The 19,955-nt window shown below is 40.7% G+C and overlaps 1 protein-coding gene across 2 annotated transcripts in view; it reads right to left on the minus strand.

Annotated features, from left to right (window-relative positions):
- The window catches only part of KHDRBS2 (KH RNA binding domain containing, signal transduction associated 2), a 721,722-nt gene that overhangs the window by 266,006 nt on the left and 435,761 nt on the right, over positions 1-19,955 (minus strand). The window lies entirely within an intron of this gene.

Here is a 19,955-nt window from a genome sequence, read left to right on the forward strand (position 1 = left end):
CACAGTAAGAAAGGAAATTTTTCACTTATTTTCTGGTATACAAAAATCTAAAATGAGGTAAAAGTAAATATAATTTAAGTTCCTAGTTTTATACAGAGAAACTGAAGTTGCTTCTTTTACCAAGGAAGTACTCAGCAGGAAATCAGATGAGATTTGCTGGGATATCACTTTATATGTTAGCTAGAAAAGGAAAGGTAACAATATAGAACAAGATCTTGGAAGGTCCCAAGGTCATGGTTGCTAATAAGAGGATTACTGAAAAACAACTTTAGTGGTATAAGTACATGTATATTGTTAAAGACTGCATAATACTCAAATAGTTCCTGATGCATAAACTGAAAAGGGGCAATCCCAAGGATCAAAGTAGATACTGTGTTAAAATAATTAAAAAGTGCAAAAAAATATCAGTTTCAGACAACTGGGAAGCTATGTAATCCAACTAAAAAACTTGAGGGGCAATGTTTAGAAATAAATAATTTTCTATGTGTTCTAGCATTGGGCTGATGGAGAATGACAGCCATAGCAGAAGGCACACTTCACAGTAACAGCCAGAGATTTGGTCAAAGTCAAAGAGACGATCTCTATCCTTCATTAGTGTAAATGTATCAATCATTTCAATAGGACCAAAGAGTGGATCTGAGTCACTGAAGATGAATGCTATCTTCAAAAAACAAGTGTCAGTCTTACCTGTTTCTCTTTTTACTAACACACACGTGAATGCACACACACACCCTGGTAGAACAGTACAAAACTGAGTAATTGGTATTTTTGCCTAATGGGCAATCCAAGTAAATTATTTTTCAGTAAAGATGTATTTATGTGAAAACCATGAGCTGTCTAGGAGTTGAGACGAGAAATATTTGTAGAAATATCTGGGTTAACATAAATGATGTCTGAGGTCTGGTAGTGGACACTTGAGCCAGGTTAGCTCTGAACTTGTGAGTTATAGTAACAGTACATGGAAACCGTGCACTCACCTGCACAGCCTGGTCTAGAAGATGGAGGGGATGCATTCAGCCTACAAGCTTTTCTAAAGCACAGCTTTACCTCATGGTCCAAAAACTGCCTTGTTCACAAGCAAAAGTACTAGTCACTCCAAAGCACTTACTTTTTATTTTTAACATGTTGCTTTCACATTTATCCTGTTCAGCACCTGATTATAGTGGTAATGGGCTCAAGACAGTTGATTGACAGAAGAGCTATAGTAGAAAATAATAGTTTTTAACAATTACTCAATTTATACCTCTTAATTTTCACATTCAAGCAACAACCAAACTGAAGAATAAGCATGTCTACTATTTTATTAGGTACAGGGAATGTGATGAATTGCTACTTCTGACTGAACTGAGCAGCCACCATGAAAATGAAAAATTAATTCCATAATTTTCCCATGTAATATTCCTAACTTGAAAGCAGATCTTTGCAGCTTCTTATCTAAGAAAAATCCATGGACTCCTAAAGGTCTTTATGAATTATAAAAAGAGATAAGATTCTCATTTTTGGCAACATTGAGGGTTGAGTTAAAAATTAGCAAATAGCAGATAAATTCATACATGTAAAATTTACGTTAGAGAATATCTTTATGCCAGAATTAGAAAATACATTATTGTGGATATTAGCATGAATATTTGACACTACAGGTTAAGTTAGTTCTTACTGTAAACAAAACACTACTGTTAGTGTATAATCAAGTTTCTTATGAGCTCAGCTAGATATACTTTAAGAACTGGATCATCTTCCAGGGTTGTGGTGGTGAAGTGAATGCAGAACTCTAAATACAGGTGTAACTGACTTAGAATATGAGTCACTCTGTTCTGAAATCATATTGCTCCCAAGGCCATGGTACACAAGAGCAACTCCCAGTCAATGACCAAATGTGGTTAAAATGCTAAAATAGGCCCATTCTTGGGAGTCACAGTTCTCCTCTGCCCGTGCCTCAAGGATTCCTAGACAGCTGGGATGAATTTCCCTTTAATACCATTGCTTCTGGGCTATGACCTCTTTCCTTTGGGTCAGATATTCTAGTGTGAAGGCTCTCCAGTCAGTCTTCTTTGGCTTCCTCCTTATTTTATTTATTTATTTATTTAGTTTTTTGTCACAAGATCATTTTTCCTAATGAACTCCTTACATGTTTAATCTCATCTAATCCTGATTCTGGGAGGACCCAAACAAACATACAGAACGTTGACAAAATCAAGTTCCTAAAATTACAAGCTGAGAGATTTTGTAAATCCACTGATGTTAATGCTGGTGGAACCTATTCTGTTCAACATACCTTATACTCTGATTAATTGGAGTATTTGCCATTCTCTTACTTTAAAATGGTTACATACAGATTAAACATGGAACTGATTACTGACTAGCAAAAAGGGTAGTAATCAATGTTTATTTTAAGAAAGTAAATTGTATGTTGCCCAATTTTCTAAATCACTTCACTTAATAAAAATGTATGAAAGAGTCAGACATAGAGTGAACAAACATAAGGCATGTTTTGGGTGTTGGCTGACATAGATGAATTGTGGAAAGAGGGAGAAGGCTGGTTGGTGTGTGTATGTATGTGGTGAAGTGAGAGAGAGAAAGAGAAGTTGGGCAACCACAAGCTATTCAAGAGTGCCTTAGTGGAAGTTATACTGTATGACTTGGGAAGGTAGGAATAAAAGAAAATTTAAATGCAGAAATGGCTAGAAGTATAATGACACCATTAACCAAAGAAAGAAAGGAATGAAAAAAGTTTAGAGGTAGAGAATTTATATTTTGTCTAGATAATCTTAAGTTTAAAATGCCAAGGAGACATTAAAGTTTATCTTAGAAATTCAGATCTAGGTCAGGGGAGTAAATCTGAATGTCATTTGCACACACTTGTGATAAATGAAACATGGAGATTGCCTAAGGGAATAGTAACATAATGTAGTGACAAACATTTTCTAATCATACTTCATACATTACAATATTATGATCATTAAATGACCAGGTCTTTAATAAACTCAAGTTTTTCTAATTAGACAACTAAAATATATATACCACTGTATTTATAGTAATGAAGCATCTAGCTGTCTCAAATAAATACAAAAGAATTTTAAATGCCCAAATGTAGAGATACTGAAACTCTAAGTATTCTCTGGACTGAATATATCCTGTGTATTATTTTTATGTTATAGATATAATTTTCTAAACCCCCAAATCTTTAATTGTATATTATATGCTTATATTCAGCTCTTCATTAAGCACAGATCTAACTTTGAATTAATCTTTCATCACTAGGACATGAGTCCATCCTGTTGAACATTTAATTGTGGCATATGTTGCTGATGCTTCAGTTACATAAAATCTTAAAAATACTCATAAACAAAATATTCCATGATTGCCTTGTAAATGTGATCTTATTAGAAATATACTACAGCCTGAGTTGGAGACTAGATGGTGGAGTAGAATGACTTGAGCTCACCTCCTCTCAAGAAAACACCAGCATCACAACTAAATGCTGAACAACCATCGACAAAGAAGACTGGAACCTACCAAAAAAAGATATTCTACATCCAAAAACAAAGAAGAAGCCACAATGAGATGGTAGGAGGGGCACATGTGCGATATAATCAAATCCAATATCCACTGGGTGGGTGACCCACAAACTGAAAAATAATTATATCACAGAGGTTCTCCCACAGTAGTGAGATTCTGAGCCCCACATCAGGCTCCCCAGCCTGGGGGTCTGGCATTGGGAGGAGGAACTCCCAGAGCATTTGGTTTTGAAGGCCAGTAGGGCTTGATCTCAGGAGCTCCACTGGACTTGTGGAAACAGGGACTCCACTCTTGGAGGGCCCACACAAGTTCTCGTGTACACTACCCAGGAAAAAAGCAGTGAATTCATAGGAACCTGGGCCAGACCTACCTGCTGTTCTTGAAGTGTATCCTGGGGAGGTGGGGGGGGCAGCTGTGGCTCACTGTAGGAACAAGGACACTAGTGACAGAGGTGCCAGGGAGTACTAATTAGTATGAGCCCTTCTGGAGGCTGCCATTTTGATGCCAAGACCGGACTCACCCAACAGACTGTAGGCTCCAGTCCTGGGATGCCTCAGGCCAAACAACCAACAGGGCAGAAACACAGCCCCACCCATCATCAGACAGGTTTGTGAAAGTCTTACTGAGCCCACAGCTGCCTGTAAACACACCACTTGACACAGCCCTGCCCACCAGAGGGACAAGACCCAGCTCCACTCACCAGTGGGCAGGCACAAGTGAGTGGAGAAAGGAAGGAAGCCTTCACAAGCATCTAGACCAGCCTCACCCACCACGGGCAGATAGCAGAAGCAAGAGAAACTAGAGCCCTGCATCCTGTGGAACAGAGACAATGAAAACAGGCAAAATGAGATGGCAGAGAAATATGCTCCAGATGAAGGAACAAAATAAAACCCCAGAAGAACAACTGAATGAAATGGAGATAGGCAATTACCTGAAAAATAATTCAGAGTAATGAAAGCAAACATGATCCAAGATCTTGGAAAAAGAATGGTGGCACAGACTGAGAAGATGAAGAAATGTTTAAAAAAGACCTAGAGGGTATAAAGAACAAACAGTGTTGAAGAATACAATAACTGGGCCTTCCCTGGTGGTGCAGTGGTTAAGAATCTGCCTGTAAATGCAGAGGACATGGGTTCAAGCCCTGGTCCAGGAAGATCCCACATGCCATGGAGCAACTATGCATGTGTGCCACAACTACTGAGCCTACACTCTAGAGCCTGCATGCCACAACTACTGAAACTCGCATGCCTAGAGTCCATGCTCCACAACAAGAGAAGCCACTGCAATGAGAAGCCCATGTGCCACAATGAAGAGTAACCCCCACTTGCCACAAGTAGAGAAAGCCCGCGTGCAGCAGTGAAGACCCTATGCAGCCAAAGATAAATAAATAAATAAACATTTTTAAAAAACAATACAATAACTGAAATGAAATATACACTAGAAGGAATCAGTAGCAGGATAAATGAGGCAGAAGAATGGATAAGTGATTGGAAGTTAGAATGGTGGAATTCACTGCTACAGAACAGAATAAAGAAAAAAGAATGAAAAGAAATGGAGACAGCCTAAGAGACTTCTGGGACAACATTAAATGCAAAAACACTCGCACTATAGGGGTCCCAGAAGGAGAAGAGAGAGAGAAACGACCCGAGAAAATATTTGAAGAGATTATAGTCAAAAACTTCCCTAACATGGGAAAGGAAATAGTCAATCAAGTCCAGGAAATGCAGCAAGTCCCATACAGGATAAACCCAAAGAGGAACACACCTAAACACATTTTAATCAAATTGACAAAATTAAAGACAAAGAGCAAATATTAAAACAACAAAGGAAAAGTAATAAATAACATACAAGGGTTATCAGCTGATTGTTCAGAAGAAAATCTGCAGGCCAGAGAGGAGTGGCATGATATATTTAAAGTGATGAAAGGGAAAAACCTAAAACCAAGAATACTCGACCCAGCAAGGTTTTGTTCAGATTTGATGGAGAAATCAAAAGCTTTACAACGAACAAAATCTAAGAGAATTCAGCACCACCAAACCAGCTTTACAACAAATCCTAAAGGAAATTCTCTAAGCTAAAAAGAAAAGGCCACAACTAGAATTAAGAAAATTATGAATAGGAAAGCCCACCAGTAAAGGCAAATATAAAGTAAAGGTAAGAAATCAACCATGCACAAATATGATATCAAAACAAGCAATAGTGAGAAGAGGAGAGTACAAATGCAGGATATTGGAAATCACTGGAAATTAAGAGACCAGCAACTTATAACAATTTTGTAAAGCAATCTTTTATATATACTGCTATATAAAAACCTTATGGAAACTGCAAACCAAAAAACTACAATAGATACACACAGAAAAAAAGCAACCCAAACACAACACAAAAGATAGTCATCAAATCACAAGAGAAGAGACCAAAAGAGGAAGGAAAGAAAAAAGACCCACAAAAACAAATTCAAAACAATTAAATAAATGACAATAGGAACATACATATTGATAATTACCTTAAATGTAAATGGATTAAATGCTCCAACCAAAAGACAGACTGGTTGAATGAATATAAAAATAAGACCATGTATATGCTGTCTACAAGAGACCCACTACAGATCTAGGGACACATACAGACTGAAAGTGAGGGGATGGAAAAGAGCTATTCCATGCATGTGGAAATCAAAAGAAAGCTGCAGTAGCAATGTTCATATCAGACAAAATAGACTTTAAAATAAAGACGACTGTTACCAGTGACAAAAAAGGACGCTAAATAAAGATCAAGGGATCAATCCAAGAAGAAGATATAACAAGTGTAAATATATTTGCACCCAGCATAGGAACACCTCAATATATAAGGTGAATGCTAACAGCCATAAAAGGAGAAATTGACAATAACACAATAATAGTGGGGGACTTTAACACCCCACTTACATCAAAGGACAGATCATCCAGACAGAAAATCAATAAGGAAACAGAGATCTTAAATGACACATTAGACCAGATATACTTAATTATTATTTATAGAACATTCATCCAAAATCAGCAGAATATGCATTCTTATTGAGTGCTCATGGAACATTCTCCAGGATAGATCACATGCTGGGTCACAAAGCAAGCCTTTTAAAATTTAAGACAACTGAAATCATATCAAGCATCTTTTCTGACAACAACACTATGATTTTAGAAAGCAACTACAGGAATTAAACTTTATGAAACACAAACACGTGGAGGCTAAACAATATGCTACTAAATAACCAACGGATCATGTAAGAAATCAAAGAGGAAATTTAAAAATACCTAGAGAAAAGTGATAACAAAAACAAGATGATATGAAACCTATGAGACACAGCAAAAGCAGTTCTAAGAGGGAAGTTTATAGCAATACAAGCTTACCTTAGGAAACAAGATAAATTTCAAATAAATAACCTAACATTACACCTAAAGCAACTAGAGAAAGAAGATAAAACAAAACCCACAGTTAGTAGAAGGAAAGAAATCGTAAAGATCTGATCAGATATAAAAGAAGTAGAGATGAAGAAAATAGTAGAAAAGATCAATGAAATTAAAAGTGGGTTCTTTGAAAAGATAAACAAAATTGATAAACCTCTAGCCAAAGCCATCATGAAAAAAAGGGAGAGGACTAAAATCAATGAAATTAGAAATAAAACCAATCCAAAAATGGGCAGAAGACCAAAATAGACATTTCTCCAAAGAAGACATACAGATGGCCAAGAAACACATGAAAAGCTGCTCAACATTACCAATTATTAGAGAAATGCAAATCAAAACTACAATGAGGGAGACAGGGGAAGATGGCGGAAGAGTAAGACGTGGAGATCGCCTTCCTCCTCACGGATACACCAGAAATACATCTACACGTGGAACAACTCCTACAGAACACCTACTGAAGGCTGGCAGAAGACCTCAGACCTCCCAAAAGGCAAGAAACTCCCCACGTACCTGGGTAGGGCAAAAGAAAAAACAGAGACAAAAGAATAAGGACAGCACCTGCGCCAGTGGGAGGGAGCTGTGAAGGAGGAAAAGTTTCCACACACTAGGAAGCCCCTCCGCGGGCGGAGACGGCGGGGGGCGGAGGGGGGAGCTTTGGGACCGCGGAGTAGTGCACAGCGACGGGTGCGGAGGGTAAAGCGGGGAGATTCCTGCACAGACGATCGGTGCCGACCGGCACTCACCAACCCGAGAGGCTTGTCTGCTCACCCGCCGGGGCGGGCGGGGCTGCAAGCTGAGGCTCGGGTTTCGGTTTTGGACGGAGCGCAGGGAGAGGACTGGGGTTAGCGGCTTGAACATAGCCTGAAGGGGTTGGTGCGCCACAACTAGCCGGGAGGGAGTTCGGGGAAAGGCCTGCACCGGCCGAAGAGGCAAGAGACTTTTTCTTCCCTCTTTGTTTCCTGGTGCGCGAGGAGAGGGGTTTAAGAGCGCTGCTTAAAGGAACTCCAGAGACGGGCGCGAGCCGCGGCTAAAAGTGCGAACCCCAGAGACGGGCGCGAGCCGCGGCTGAGGGCGCGAGCCACCGAGACGGGCGCGAGCCGCGGCTGGAAGCGAGAACCCCAGAGACGGGCGCGAGCCGTGGCTCAAACCGCGGACCCCAGAGACGGGCGGGAGACGCTGGGGCTGCTGCTGCCGCCACCAGGGGGGCTGTGTGTGAGCACAGGTCACTCTCCGCGCCCCTCTTCCGCGGAGCCTGTGCAGGCCGCCACTGCCAGGTTCCCGGGATCCAGGGACAACTTCCCCGGGAGTACGCACGGCGGGTCTCAGGCTGGTGCAAAGTCACGCCGGCCTCTGCCGCAGCATCACGCCGCCTCTGCCGCCACAGGCCCGCCCCGCACGCAGTGCCCCTCCTTCCCCCATCCCCCAACCCCCGGCCTGAGTGAGCCGGAGCTCCAGAATCAGCGGCTCCTTTAACCCCATCCTGTCTGAGCAAAAAACAGACGCCCTCCAGCGACCTGCGCGCAGGGGCAGGGCTGGGTACAAAGCTGAGCTCCTGTGAGCTGTGAGAGCAGGGAGCAGAGGGGGAGGTCTCTCCCGGCAGCCGCGGAGGCGGCGGATTGAAGCTCCACAATCAACCTGATGTGCCCTGCATCTGTGGAATACCTGAATAGACAGGGAGTGATCCCAAATTGAAGAGGTGGAATTTAAGAGCGAGATCTGTGATTTTTTTCCCTTTTCCTCTTTTTGTGAATGTGTGCGTGTATGCTTCTGTGTGAGATCTTGTCTGTATACTCTTGCTTCCACCATTTGTCCTAGGGCTCTATCCGTCCATGGTTTTTTTTAAAAAAATTTTTTTTCTTAATAATTAATTTTAATTGTAATAACTTTATTGTACTTTACCTTCGTTCTTTCTTTCTTTCTTTCCTTCCTTCCTTCCCTCCTTCAGACAGCGAATCACCCCAGGTTGAGGAGGTGGTCTCTGGGACCAGGATTTATGATTTTTCCCCCTTTGCCTCTTTTTGTGAACGTGTATGTGTATGCTTCTGTGTAAAATTTTCTCTGTATAGCTTTGCTTCCAACATTTGTCCTAGGGTTCTATCCGTCCCTTTTTTTTTTTTTTTTTCTAAATATTTTTTAGTACAATAACTGTATTATACTTTATTTTATTTTTACTGTATCTTCTTTCTTTCTGTGTTTTTTCCTTCTTTCCTTCCTTCCTTCCTTCCTCCCTCCCTCCCTCCCTCCTTTCTTTCCTTTTCTTCCTTCCTTCCTTTCCTCCTTTCCTTCTTTCTTTACTCATACTTCTACTAATTCTCTCTACATTTTCTCCTTCTTTCCCTCCTTACTTCCTTCCTCCCTCCCTCCCTCCTTTCTTTCCTTCTTTGCTTCTTTCTTTCTTCCTTCCTTTCCTCCTTTCCCTCTTTCTTTCCTCATACTTCTACTAATTCTCTCTACATTTTCTCCTTCTTTCCCTCCTTCCTTCCTTCTTTCCTCCCTCCATCCCTCCCTCCTATCTTCCCTTCTTTGCTTCTTCCTTCCTTCCTTCCTTTCCTCCTTTCCTTCTTTCTTTCCTCATACTTCTACTAATTCTCTCTACTTTTCCTCCCTTTTATTCTGAGCCGTGTGGATGAAAGGCTCTTGGTGCTCCAGCCAGGATTCAGGGCTCTGCCTCTGAGGTAGGAGAGCCAACTTCAGGACACTGGTCAACAAGAGACCTCCCAGCTCCACATAATATTAAACGGTGGAAATCTCCCAGAGACCTCCATCTTAACACCAGCACCCAGCTTCACTCAACGACCAGCAAGCCACAGTGCTGGACAACCTATGCCAAACAACTAGCAAAACAGGAACACAACCCCACCCATTAGCAGAGAGGCTGCCTAAAATCATAATAAGGCCACAGACACCCCAAAACACACCACCAGTCGTGAACCTGCCCACTAGAGAGACAAGATCCAGCCTCATCCACCACAACACAGGCACTAGTCCCCTCCACCAAGAAGCCTACACAACACACTGAAACAACCTTAGCCACTGGAGACAGACATCAAAAACAACGGGAACTACGAACGTGCAGCCTGCAGAAAGGAGACCCCAAACACAGTAAGATAAGCAAAATGAGAAGACAGAAAAACACACAGCAGATGAAGGAGCAAGATAAAAACCCACCAGACCTAACAAATGAAGAGGAAATAGGCAATCTACCTGAAAAAGAATTCAGAATAATGATAGTAAGGATGATACGAAATCTTGGAAGTAGAATGGACAAAATGCAAGAAACAGTTAACAAGGACCTAGAAGACATAAAGATGAAACAAGCAACGATGAACAACGCAATAAATGAAATTAAAAGTACTCTAGATAGGATCAATAGCAGAATAACTGAGGCAGAAGAACGAATAAGTGACCTGGAAGATAAAGTAGTGGAAATAAGTACTGCAGAGCAGAATAAAGAGAAAAGAATGAAAAGAACTGAGGACAGTCTCAGAGACCTCTGGGACAACATGAAACACACCAACATTCGAATTATAGGGGTTCCAGAAGAAGAAGAGAAAAAGAAAGGGACTGAGAAAATATTTGAAGAGATTATAGTTGAAAACTTCCCATATATTGTAAAGGAAATAGTTAATCAAGTCCAGGAAGCACAGAGAGTCCCATACAGGATAAATACAAGGAGAAATACGCCAAGACACATATTAATCAAGCTGTCAAAAATTAAATACAAAGAAAGCATATTAAAAGCAGCAAGGGAAAAACAAAAAATAACACACAAGGGAATCCCCATAAGGTTAACAGCTGATCTCTCAGCAGAAACCCTACAAGCCAGAAGGGAGTGGCAGGACATACTGAAAGTGATGAAGGAGAAAAACCTGCAACCAAGACTACTCTACCCAGCAAGGATCTCATTCAGATTTGATGGAGAAATTAAAACCTTTACAGACAAGCAAAAGCTGAGAGAGTTCAGCACCACCAAACCAGCTTTACAACAAATACTAAAGGAACTTCTCTAGATAAGAAATGCAAGAGAAGGAAACGACCTATAATAACGAACACAACACAATATAGAAAATGGGAATAGGAACATACATATTGATAATTACCTTAAATGTAAATGGACTAAATGCTCCCACCAAAAGACACATATTGGCTGAATGGATACAAAAACAAGACCCTTATATATGCTGTCTATAAGAGACCCACCTCAGACCTAGAGACACATACAGACTGAAAGTAAGGGGATGGAAAAAGATATTCCATGCAAATGGAAACCAAAAGAAAGCTGGAGTAGCAATTCTCATATCAGACAAAATAGACTTTAAAATAAGGACTATTAAAAGGGATAAAGAAGGACACTACGTAATGATCAAGGGATCGATCCAAGAAGAAGATATAACAATTGTAACTATTTATGCACCCAACATAGGAGCACCTCAATACATAAGGCAAATACTAACAGCCATAAAAGGGGAGATTGACAGTAACACATTCATAGTAGGGGACTTTAACACCCCACTTTCACCCATGGACAGATCATCCAAAATGAAAATAAATAAGGAAACACAAGCTTTAAATGATACATTAAACAAGATGGACTTAATTGATATTTATAGGACACTCCATCCAAAAACAACAGAATACACATTTTTCTCAAGTGCTCATGGAACATTCTCCAGGATAGATCATATCTTGGGTCACAAATCAAGCCTTGGTAAATTTGAGAAAATTGAAATTGTATCAAGTATCTTTTCTGACCACAACGCCATGAGACTAGATATCAATTACAGGAAAAGATCTGTAAAACACACAAACACATGGAGGCTAAACAATACACTACTTAATAATGAAGTGATCACTGAAGAAATCAAAGAGGAAATAAAAAAATACCTGGAAACAAATGACAATGGAGACACAACGTCCCAAAACCTATGGGATGCAGCAAAAGCAGTTCTAAGGGGGAAGTTTATAGCAATACAAGCCCACCTTAAGAAGCAGGAAACATCTCGAATAAACAACCTAACCTTGCACCTCAAGAAATTAGAGAAAGAAGAACAAAAAAGCCCCAAAGCTAGCAGAAGGAAAGAAATCATAAAAATCAGATCAGAAATAAATGAAAAAGAAATGAAGGAAACGATAGCAAAGATCAATAAAACTAAAAGCTGGTTCTTTGAGAAGATAAACAAAATAGATAAACCACTAGCCAGTCTCATCAAGAAAAAAAGGGAGAAGACTCAAATCAATAGAATTAGAAATGAGAAAGGAGAAGTAACAACTGACACTGCAGAAATAAGAAAAATCATGAGAGATTACTACAAGCAACTCTATGCCAATAAAATGGACAATCTGGAAGAAATGGACAAATTCTTAGAAATGCACAACCTGCCAAGACTGAATCAGGAAGAAAAAGAAAATATGAACAGACCAATCACAAGCACTGAAATTGAAACTGTGATTAAAAATCTTCCAACAAACAAAAGCCCAGGACCAGATGGCTTCACAGGTGAATTCTATCAAACATTTAGAGAAGAGCTAACACCTATCCTTCTCGAACTCTTCCAAAATATAGCAGAGGGAGGAACACTCCCAAATTCCTTCTACGAGGCCACCATCACCTTGATCCCCAAACCAGACAAGGATGTCACAAAGAAAGAAAACTACAGGCCAATATCACTGATGAACATAGATGCAAAAATCCTCAACAAAATACTAGCAAACAGAATCCAACAGCACATTAAAAGGATCATACACCATGATCAAGTGGGGTTTATTCCAGGAATGCAAGGATTCTTCAATATACGCAAATCTATCAATGTGATAAACCATATTAACAAATTGAAGGAGAAAAACCATATGATCATCTCAATAGATGCAGAGAAAGCTTTTGACAAAATTCAACACCCATTTATGATAAAAACCCTGCAGAGAGGGGGACCTTGAAGATGGCGGAAGAGTAAGACGCGGAGATCGCCTTCCTCCCCACGGATACACCAGAAATACATCCACACGTGGAACAACTCCTACAGAACTCCTACTGAAGGCTGGCAGAAGACCTCAGACCTCCCAAAAGGCAAGAAACTCCCCACGTAACTGGGTAGGGCAAAAGAAAAAACAGAGACAAAAGAATAAGGACGGCACCTGCACCAGTGGGAGGGAGCTGTGAAGGAGGAAAAGTTTCCACACACTAGGAAGCCCCTCCGCGGGCGGAGACTGCGGGAGGCAGAGGGGGGAGTTTCGGGACCGCGGAGTAGTGCACAGCGACGGGTGCGGAGGGCAAAGCGGGGAGATTCCTGCACAGACGATCGGTGCTGACCGGCACTCACCAGCCCGAGTGGCTTGTCTGCTCACCCGCCGGGGCGGGCGGGGCTGCGAGCTGAGGCTCGGGTTTTGGTTTTGGACGGAGCTCAGGGAGAGGACTGGGGTTGGCGGCTTGAACATAGCCTGAAGGGGTTAGTGCACCACGACTAGCCGGGAGGGAGTTCGGGGAAAAGCCTGCACCGGCCGAAGAGGCAAGAGACTTTTTCTTCCCTCTTTGTTTCCTGGTGCGCGAGGAGAGGGGTTTAAGAGCGCTGCTTAAAGGAACTCCAAGGCTGAAAGCGCAAACCCCAGAGACGGGCGCGAGCCGCGGCTAAAACCGCGGACCCCAGAGACGGGCGGGAGACGCTAAGGCTGCTGCTGCCACCACCAAGGGGCCTGTGTGCGAGCACAGGTCACTCTCCACACCCCTCTTCCGCGGAGCCTGTGCAGCCCGCCACTGCCAGGTTCCCGGGATCCAGGGACAACTTCCCCGGGAGTACGCACGGCGGGTCTCAGGCTGGTGCAACATCACGCCGGCCTCTGCCGCAACGTCACGCTGCCTCTGCAGCCGCAGGCCCGCCCCGCACGTAGTGCCCCTCCTACCCCCATCCCCCAACCCCCGGCCTGAGTGAGCCGGAGGCCCCGAATCAGCGGCTCCTTTAACCCCGTCCTGTCTGAGCGAAAAAACAGACGCCCTCCAGCGACCTACACGCAGAGGCAGGGCCAAATCCAAAGCTGAGCTCCTGTGAGCTGTGAGAACAAAGAAGAGAAAGGGAAATCTCTCCCAGCAGCCACAGAAGCAGCGGATTAAGCTCCACAATCAACTTGATATACCCTGCATCTGTGGAATACCTGAATAGACAAGGAATGATCCCAAATTGAAGAGGTGGAATTTAGGAGCGAGATCTATGATTTTTTTCCCTTTTCCTCTTTTTGTGAATGTGTACGTGTATGCTTCTGTGTGAGATCCTGTCTGTATACTCTTGCTTCCACCATTTGTCCTAGGGCTCTATCCGTCCATGAATTTTTTTTAAAATTCTTTTTCTTAATAATTAAGTTTAATTGTAATAACTTTATTATACTTTACCTTCGTTCTTTCTTTCTTTCCTTCCTTCCTTCCCTCCTTTAGACAACGAATCACCCCAAATTGAGGAGGTGGTCTCAGGGAGCAGGATTTATGATTTTTCCCCCTTTACCTCTTTTTGTGAAGGTGTATGTGTATGCTTCTGTGTAAGATTTTCTCTGTATAGCTTTGCTTCCAACATTTGTCCTAAGGTTCTATCCGTCCCTTTTTTTTTTTTTTTTTTCTAAATATTTTTTAATTCAATAACTATATTATACTTTATTTTATTTTTACTGTATCATCTTTCTTTCTGTCTTTTTTCCTTCTTTCCCTCCTTCCTTCCTTCCTCCCTCCCTCCCTCCCTCCCTCCTTTCTTTCCTTCTTTGCTTCTTTCTTCCTTCCTTCCTTTCCTCCTTTCCTTCTTTCTTTACTCATACTTCTACTAATTCTCCCTACTTTTCCTCCCTTTTATTCTGAGCTGTGTGGATGAAAGGCTCTTGGTGCTCCAGCCAGGAGTCAGGGCTCTGCCTCTGAGGTAGGAGAGCCAACTTCAGGACACTGGTCAACAAGAGACCTCCCAGCTCCACATAATATTAAACGGTGGAAATATCCCAGAGACCTCCATCTTAACACCAGCACCCAGCTTCACTCAACGACCAGCAAGCCACAGTGCTGGACAACCTATGCCAAACAACTAGCAAAACAGGAACACAACCCCACCCATTAGCAGAGAGGCTGCCTAAAATCATAATAAGGCCACAGACACCCCAAAACACACCACCAGACGTGAACCTGCCCACTAGAGAGACAAGATCCAGCCTCATCCAGCACAACACAGGCACTAGTCCCCTCCACCAGGAAGCCTACACAACCCACTGAAACAACCTTAGCCACTGGAGACAGACATCAAAAACAACGGGAACTACGAACGTGCAGCCTGCAAAAAGGAGACCCCAAACACAGTAAGATAAGCAAAATGAGAAGACAGAAAAACACACAGCAGATGAAGGAGCAAGATAAAAACCCACCAGACCTAACAAATGAAGAGGAAATAGGCAATCTACCTGAAAAAGAATTCAGAATAATGATAGTAAGGATGATCCGAAATCTTGGAAGTAGAATGGACAAAATGCAAGAAACAGTTAACAAGGACCTACAAGAACTAAAGATGAAACAAGCAACGATGAACAATGCAATAAATGAAATTAAAATCACTCTAGATAGGATCAATAGCAGAATAACTGAGGCAGAAGAACGGATAAGTGACCTGGAAGATAAAGTAGTGGAAATAACTACTGCAGAGCAGAATAAAGAGAAAAGAATGAAAAGAACTGAGGACAGTCTCAGAGACCTCTGGGACAACATGAAACGCACCAACATTCGAATTATAGGGGTTCCAGAAGAAGAAGAAAGAAAGAAAGGGACTGAGAAAATATTTGAAGAGATTATAGTTGAAAACTTCCCTAATATGGGAAAGGAAATAGTTAATCAAGTCCAGGAAGCACAGAGGGTCCCATACAGGATAAATACAAGGAGAAACACGCCAAGACACATATTAATCAAACTGTCAAAAATTAAATACAAAGAAAGCATATTAAAAGCAGCAAGGGAAAAACAACAAATAACACACAAGGGAATCCCCATAAAGTTAACAGCTGATCTCTCAGCAGAAACCCTACAAGCCAGAAGGGAGTGGCAGGACATACTGAAAGTGCTGAAGGAGAATAGCCTGCAACCAAGATTACTCTACCCAGCAAGGATCTCATTCACATTTGATGGAGAAATTAAAACCTTTACAGACAAGCAAAAGCTGAGAGAGTTCAGCACCACCAAACCAGCTTTACAACAAATGCTAAAGGAACTTCTCTAGACACGAAACACAAGAGAAGGAAATGACCTATAGTAGCGAACCCAAAACAATATATAAAATGGAAATAGGAACATACATATCGATAATTACCTTAAATGTAAATGGACTAAATGCTCCCAGCAAAAGACACAGATTGGCTGAATGGATACATAAACAAGACCCTTATATATGCTGTCTACAAGAGACCCACTTCAGAACTAGAGACACATACAGACTGAAAGTAAGGGGATGGAAAAAGATATTCCATGCAAATGGAAACCAAAAGAAAGCTGGAGTAGCAATTCTCATATCAGACAAAATAGACTTTAAAATAAGGACTATTAAAAGGGACAAAGAAGGACACTACATAATGATCAAGGGATCGATCCAAGAAGAAGATATAACAATTGTAAATATTTATGCACCCAACATAGGAGCACCTCAATACATAAGGCAAATACTAACAACCATAAAAGGGGAGATCAACAGTAACACATTCATAGTAGGGGACTTTAACACCCCACTTTCACCCATGGACAGATCATCCAAAATGAAAATAAATAAGGAAACACAAGCTTTAAATGATACATTAAACAAGATGGACTTAATTGATATTTATAGGACACTCCATCCAAAAACAACAGAATACACATTTTTCTCAAGTGCTCATGGAACATTCTCCAGGATAGATCATATCTTGGGTCACAAATCAAGCCTTGGTAAATTTAAGAAAACTGAAATTGTATCAAGTATCTTTTCCGACCACAACGCCATGAGACTAGATATCAATTACAGGAAAAGATCTTTAAAAAATACAAACACATGGAGGCTAAACAATACACTACTTAATAATGAAGGGATCACTGAAGAAATCAAAGAGGAAATAAAAAAATACCTAGAAACAAATGACAATGGAGACACAACGACCCAAAACCTATGGGATGCAGCAAAAGCAGTTCTAAGGGGGAAGTTTATAGCAATACAAGCCCACCTTAAGAAGCAGGAAACATCTCGAATAAACAACCTAACCTTGCACCTCAAGAAATTAGAGAAAGAAGAACAAAAAAACCCCAAAGCTAGCAGAAGGAAAGAAATCATAAAAATCAGATCAGAAATAAATGAAAAAGAAATGAAGGAAACAATAGCAAAGATCAATAAAACTAAAAGCTGGTTCTTTGAGAAGATAAACAAAATAGATAAACCACTAGCCAGACTCATCAAGAAAAAAAGGGAGAAGACTCAAATCAATAGAATTAGAAATGAAAAAGGAGAAGTAACAACTGACACTGCAGAAATTAAAAAAATCATGAGAGATTACTACAAGCAACTCTATGCCAATAAAATGGACAATCTGGAAGAAATGGACAAATTCTTAGAAATGCACAACCTGCCAAGACTGAATCAGGAAGAAATAGAAAATATGAACAGACCAATCACAAGCACTGAAATTGAAACTGTGATTAAAAACCTTCCAACAAACAAAAGCCCAGGACCAGATGGCTTCACAGGTGAATTCTATCAAATGTTTAGAGAAGAGCTAACACCTATCCTTCTCAAACTCTTCCAAAATATAGCAGAGGGAGGAACACTCCCAAATTCCTTCTACGAAGCCACCATCACCTTGATCCCAAAACCAGACAAGGATGTCACAAAGAAAGAAAACTACAGGCCAATATCACTGATGAACATAGATGCAAAAATCCTCAAAAAAATACTAGCAAACAGAATCCAACAGCACATTAAAAGGATCATACACCATGATCAAGTGGGGTTTATTCCAGGAATGCAAGGATTCTTCAATATACGCAAATCTATCAATGTGATAAACCATATTAACAAATTGAAGGAGAAAAACCATATGATCATCTCAATAGATGCAGAGAAAGCTTTCGACAAAATTCAACACCCATTTATGATAAAAACCCTCCAGAAAGTAGGCATAGAGGGAACTTTCCTAAACATAATAAAAGCCATATATGACAAGCCCACAGCAAACATCATCCTCAATGGTGAAAAACTGAAAGCATTTCCACTAAGATCAGGAACAAGACAAGGTTGCCCACTCTCACCACTCTTATTCAACATAGTTTTGGAAGTTTTAGCCACAGCAATCAGAGAAGAAAAGGAAATAAAAGGAATCCAAATCGGAAAAGAAGAAGTAAAGCTGTCACTGTTTGCAGATGACATGATACTATACATAGAGAATCCTAAAGATGCTACCAGAAAACTACTAGAGCTAATCAATGAATTTGGTAAAGTAGCAGGATACAAAATTAATGCACAGAAATCTCTGGCATTCCTATATACTAATGATGAAAAATCTGAAAGTGAAATCAAGAAAACACTCCCATTTACCATTGCAACAAAAAGAATAAAATATCTAGGAATAAACCTACCTAAGGATACGAAAGACCTGTATGCAGAAAATTATAAGACACTGATGAAAGAAATTAAAGATGATACAAACAGATGGAGAGATATACCATGTTCTTGGATGGGAAGAATCAACATTGTGAAAATGACTCTACTACCCAAAGCAATCTACAGATTCAATGCAATCCCTATCAAACTACCACTGGCATTTTTCACAGAACTAGAACAAAAAATTTCGCAATTTGTATGGAAACACAAAAGACCCCGAATAGCCAAAGCAATTTTGAGAACGAAAAAAGGAGCTGGAGGAATAAGGCTCCCTGACTTCAGACTATATTACAAAGCAACAGTAATCAAGACAGTATGGTACTGGCACAAAAACAGAAAGATAGATCAGTGGAACAGGATAGAAAGCCCAGAGACAAACCCACGCACATATGGACACCTTATCTTTGATAAAGGAGGCAGGAATGTACAGTGGAGAAAGGACAGCCTCTTCAATAAATGGTGCTGGGAAAACTGGACAGGTACATGTAAAAGTATGAGATTAGATCACTCCCTAACACCATACACAAAAATAAGCTCAAAATGGATTAAAGACCTAAATGTAAGGCCAGAAACTATCAAACTCTTAGAAGAAAACATAGGAAGAACACTCTATGACATAAATCACAGCAAGATCCTTTCTGACCCACCTCCTAGAGTAATGGAAATAAAAACAAAAATAAACAAATGGGACCTAATGAAACTTCAAAGCTTTTGCACAGCAAAGGAAACCATAACCAAGACCAAAAGACAACCCTCAGAATGGGAGAAAACATTTGCAAATGAAGCAACTGACACAGGATTAATCTCCAAAATTTACAAGCAGCTCATGCAGCTCAATAACAAAAAAACAAACAACCCCATCCAAAAATGGGCAGAAGACCTAAATAGACATTTCTCCAAAGAAGATATACAGAATGCCAACAAACACATGAAAGAATGCTCAACATCATTAATCATTAGAGAAATGCAAATCAAAACTACAATGAGATATCATCTCACACCAGTCAGAATGGCCATCATCAAAAAATCTAGAAACAATAAATGCTGGAGAGGGTGTGGAGAAAAGGGGACACTCTTGCACTGCTGGTGGGAATGTGAATTGGTTCAGCCACTGTGGAGAACAGTATGGAGGTTCCTTAAAAAACTACAGATAGAATTACCATATGACCCAGCAATCCCACTACTTGGCATATACCCTGAGAAAACCAAAATTCAAAAAGAGTCATGTACCAAAATGTTCATTGCAGCTCTATTTACAATAGCCAGGACATGGAAACAACCTAAGCGCCCATCATCGGATGAATGGATAAAGAAGATGTGGCACATATACACAATGGAATATTACTCAGCCTTAAAAAGAAATGAAATTGAG

This window comes from Phocoena sinus, chromosome 11 (genome assembly GCF_008692025.1).
Source record: "Phocoena sinus isolate mPhoSin1 chromosome 11, mPhoSin1.pri, whole genome shotgun sequence".
Classification (NCBI taxonomy): domain Eukaryota; kingdom Metazoa; phylum Chordata; class Mammalia; order Artiodactyla; family Phocoenidae; genus Phocoena; species Phocoena sinus.